At 45.1% G+C, this 5,000-nt stretch overlaps 2 protein-coding genes across 2 annotated transcripts in view; one reads left to right on the top strand and one right to left on the bottom strand.

The window, feature by feature from the left end:
• Positions 1–1,429, bottom strand: part of LOC126998238 (protein giant-like) — a 7,972-nt gene extending 6,543 nt beyond the window's left edge. The window contains exon 1 of the mRNA XM_050859726.1: positions 1,317–1,429. The gene's annotated coding sequence lies outside the window, so the exon portion shown is untranslated. The remainder of the gene's footprint in view (positions 1–1,316) is intronic.
• LOC126998237 (alanine--glyoxylate aminotransferase 2, mitochondrial-like) overlaps positions 1,407–5,000 on the top strand; it is a 14,651-nt gene continuing 11,057 nt past the window's right edge. Inside the window, 1 exon segment of the mRNA XM_050859725.1 lies at positions 1,407–1,540. The gene's annotated coding sequence lies outside the window, so the exon portion shown is untranslated.

Consider the following 5,000-nt stretch of genomic DNA (forward strand, 5'->3'; position numbering starts at 1 on the left):
CGAGGATGACAGGTGGTAGTGGGGGGGAATCTGGAGCTGCCTTGTGTAAGCCATTAGGCCTCTTGCAGTCTCCCTATGTTCTTGTGTCCATGAGGTGAAGTTAAGATAGCTTGAACCTAACACATGCGGCGCTCAGCTGTTAAGGAGCGGCTTGTATGTAACTCTGAGCTCTTAACTAATATATACTGTATAATGCTTATAGGTATATGTGTGCACGAGTCCGTTGGGTGGAGTGAAGACCGCTTGCTGCTAAAACTATAATGCGGCGGTCAGCTGTTAAGGAGCGGCCCGTATGTAACCTAGAGCTTCTGCAATGAATAATGACTGCGGTCACTATTTACAGATGTGAGAATCTATGCAGAAGTCCGTAGAAAGTAAAGACTGCTTGTACTTAAGTTATTGGTCGTCAGCAGTAACAGGGCGGCGCATATATAACCCAGGCAGAGCTTCTATAAATAATAAATCCCACGGTTACTACTTATACAGGTGTGAATCTATGCAGGTGTCCGTGGGGTGGAGTGAAGACCGCTTGTTTCTAACTGATGCGGCGGTCAGCAGTAAAGGAGCGGCCTGTATGTAACCCGGAGCTTCTATAACTAATAAATCCTACGGTCACTACTTACAGATGTGTGTGAATCTATGCAGGTTTCCTTGTGGTGAAGTGAAGACCGTTTGCTTCTAACACTAGTGCGGCGGTCAGCGGTTAATGGAGCGACCCGTATGTTACCCAGAGCTTCTGTAACTAACAAATAATACGGTTACCACTTACAGATGTGTGTGAATCTATAGAGGTGTCCGTGTGGTGAAGTGAAGACCGTTTGCTTCTAACACTAGTGCGGCGGTCAGCGGTTAATGGAGCGACCCGTATGTTACCCAGAGCTTCTATAACTAATAAATCCTACGGTTACTACTTATACAGGTGTGAATCTATGCAGGTGTCCGTGTGGTGAAGTAAAGACCGCTTGCTTCTAACTGATGCGGCGGTCAGCAGTAAAGGAGCGGCCCGGAGCTCCTATAAATAAATCCTGCGGTTACTACTTATACAGGTGTGAATCTATGCAGGTGTCCGTCTGGTGAAGTAAAGACCGCTTGCTTCTAACTGATGCGGCGGTCAGCAGTAAAGGAGAGTATGTAACCCGGAGCTTCTATAAATAAATCCTACGGTTACTACTTGTACAGGTGTGAATCTATGCAGGTGTCCGTGTGGTGGAGTGAAGACCACTTGCTTCTAATTGATGCGGCGGTCAGCGGTTAAGGAGCGCCCCGTATGTAGCCCAGAGGTTCTATAACTAATAAATACTACGGTTACTACTTACAGATGCGGGTGTATAGGCTACTGATGTCCAAGGGAAGTACAGACGTCTTGCACTTAAGTCACGGGTCGGTCAGCAGTAACGGAGCGGCACGTCTTGTTACAGTCACCAGTTACTCGCTACTACTGCTGAGAAGTGACTGGTGACCCACAATCAATCGCTCTGACCCGCTGTGACCTCACCACCATCACCGCCGCCCGCCAGATGACCTTGACCCAGTAACACAAGTAAGTGGTGGGTAGAGAGGAAGGGAGGGATCAGAGGAAAGAGGGAGGAGGTGTGAGATGTTTCCTCCAATGAGGTGTGTGTGGGGGGGTGGGGTGGGGTGGGGGGTTGGAGGGAGTAGGGTCCTATGTATACATCCGCCGTCACCCACTCCGCCCGCCCATCGTTAAATTTGACTCATCTAGAATTTATGGCAACTCATGCGACCCCTTTTGCAATCCATTCGAGAGGCCCAAGACATGTAACAGTGGCATAACTCAATAAGAATCACCCAGAAACATATAGCCGACAGAGAACCAGGTGAAGAGACGCCTACTTGACTCATCTAGATATAGGAACGTTCACGACCCCGTCTGCACCCCTTCGAGAAACCTAAAACCCGTAACAGTGGCATAACTCAATAAGAATCACCCACAAACATATAGCCGACAGAGAACCAGGTGAAGAGACGCCTACTTGACTCATCTAGATATAGGAACGTTCACGACCCCGTCTGCACCCCTTCGAGAAACCTAAAACCCGTAACAGTGGCATAACTCAATAAGAATCACCCAGAAACATATAGCCGACAGAGAACCAGGTGAAGAGACACCTAACTTGACTCATCTAGATATAGGAACGTTCACGACCCCGTCTGCACCCCTTCGAGAAACCTAAAACCCGTAACAGTGGCATAACTCAGTAAGAATCACCCAGAAACATATAGCCGACAGAGAACCAGGTGAAGAGACGCCTAACTTGACTCATCTAGATATAGGAACGTTCACGACCCCGTCTGCACCCCTTCGAGAAACCTAAAACACGTAACAGTGGCATAACTCAGTAAGAATCACCCGGAAACTTAGAACCGACGGAGAAAATTAGAACCCTTGTCGAGGCAGGACGAAGTGAAAACAAGTGGAGCTATGAAGTTATAACATTTGCCGGAGCAGGATGGAGTACAGACAACCAGGTGGAAAAATTAATTTAGTCGGGGCAGGACAGAGAACACTATCGTAAGGAAACCAAGTGGAGAGATGAAGTCAGAATATTTGCCGGGGCGGGCTGGAGTACAGACAACCAGGTGGAGTACGAGGCAGGCGGAACAGGGTGGAGTTGGTTACACTGAGATCAGATTTCGAGATAACCAGGTAGAGAGGTGAAATAATTAAGTAGTAGTAATAGTAGTAGTAGTAGTAGTGGTAGTAGTAGTAGTAGTAGTAGTAGTAGTAGTAGTAGTAGTAGTAGTAGTAGTAGTAGTAGTAGTAGTAACGTCAGCAGGGAACTAATAATGACTTGTAGTGATGATAATAATGATGACGATGACGTATATACGTGATGAAATAAGCGAGGAGGAAGAGGGAGGGGAGGAGGAAGATCCCTGAGGGGCATTATAATTATTTCAATCTGGGTTGACCTGACGCGCCTCTGACCTCAGCGGCCACCCACCCCTCAGAGACAGGCTTATGACCAGCTGACAGGCTTTAGGGGCTTTACGACAGGCTGCTCAGGCTCATCGTCGTTATCAGCCTTTTTTTTCTACATTAGAGGAAGTAGTACCTGTTTGGGGTTTTGTCAGGTTACGTTAGGTTAAGTTTAGGGTATCTCCAAACACATGATAGCCAGCCCCTTATGGTATAAATCAACAAAGAATGACCTCACTTTGTTGTATAGAATGTCTTATTAGTAAGGAAGCATATATGAATTTTCCGAGTCAAGACCTATAGTAACTGTCTGGGGTTTTGTTAGGTTAGGTTAGGTTAAGTTTAGGGTATCTCCAAACACATGGTAGAACATAAGAACATAAGAACATAAGAGAGAGGAAAAAGAAGGAGAGAAAGAATGACAAAGTAAGAACGGATGAATGAGTGAAAGAAAGGATAAGAACAAAAATAATGATAAGAAATAAAAAAAGAAAGAAAGAGAGTAAGTACGAAGGAAAAAAAGGAGAAAAGAAATATGAAAGGAAGAAGAATAGAGAGAGGAAAAAGAAGGAAAGAATGACAAAGTAAGATTAACGGAGGAATGAATGAAAGAAAGAATTAGAACAAAAATAATAAAAAAGAAAAAAGAAAGAAAGACAAAATAAAGAAAATGGAAAGTAAACACATGCGAGAAAAAAAACAGACAAAACATAAAAGAGAGAGAGAGAGAGAGAAATAAGGCCAAACGGTTGCGTCAGATTACTGTTGGTCAGGTCAGGTAAGGTCAGGTCAATCTTACTATTAATAGCTCTCCCTCCCTCCTCTTCCTCCTCTTTCTCTTCTACCCTAAGTTACCTACCTTCTTCCCTCCTCCCCCTAATATCTACTCCCCGACGTGTCTTGTGGAATGTGAAGGAGGAGGAAGAGGAGGAGGAGGAGGAGGAAATGAAAGAATAAAAGAAAAGGGAAGAGAGAGAGAGAGCATAAGAAAATAAATTTTCCTCTAATACTAGATAACACACACACACACACACACACACACACACAACGGCCGCGTCACATAAGTTTGGGCTCTCGTTACAGGTCATGTGAGGTCAGGTCAGGCCAACGTGACCCTAATTGTTACGATGACCCGCGGACGGAATGGAGAGGAGGTCGAGGTCACACTCCTCAATTTCAAGGGACAGATGTTTCCGCTTTAGAACAGACGAAGAATATGAAGAAATAAGCAGAGAAGAGGTAATTAATTCGATATACTATAAAAAAAATAATACTATTACTACAGTTATTATTATTATTATTATTATTATTATTATTATTATTATTATTATTATTACTGCATCTACATCTACTACTACTACTACGTATTATCATTATTAAACTACCTTCAACCTTTGTCTGTCCATATGGCATCGAGGTCAGGTCAGCTCAGGTCACGGTATGAGCGAATGACCATCGAGGTAAAAGGGGGGTGAGCTTACGATGGGGAGCAGGGGGACACAGCGGCTATCTTTTTCTTAGCTCAGGTTGACCTCACATGACCTCACTCCGGAACGGTCAAAGTCTCCCTCGGGTCACCTTGCCTCAGCCTACCTGCTCTGTTTAATCATCTCGGGTCAGGTCAAGATGGTGAATGTGTTAGTGACCGCGGGGTATTGTGACCACTTCCTGCCGACCCCTGGGTAACGCACGCGCGCGCACACACACACACACACACACATCGGGTTGTAATGAGTGTGTTTATAAGTTCGCGGCACACAAGAAGGCTCAAACTACCACCAGAGCCATAAAACTACCCCTGGAAATGCCCACAACCTCTACGAAACCCTAGCAAAATACGTGAACTTGCTTGGGCGTCAGAAATGTAAGGATACAACCCTTTTAATCCATTCTCCTGACAGGGCAGCGGCTGTTACCTGTTTTTATAAGTTCGCAGTTCATAAGAAGGCTCAAACTATCCCCAGGGCCTTAAAACTACCCCTGCAAATGCCCACAACCGCTACGAAAGCCTTGCAAAATACGTGAACTTGCTTGGGCGTCGAAATGTCTAAGGATACAA

Source organism: Eriocheir sinensis, chromosome 13, assembly GCF_024679095.1.
Source record: "Eriocheir sinensis breed Jianghai 21 chromosome 13, ASM2467909v1, whole genome shotgun sequence".
Classification (NCBI taxonomy): domain Eukaryota; kingdom Metazoa; phylum Arthropoda; class Malacostraca; order Decapoda; family Varunidae; genus Eriocheir; species Eriocheir sinensis.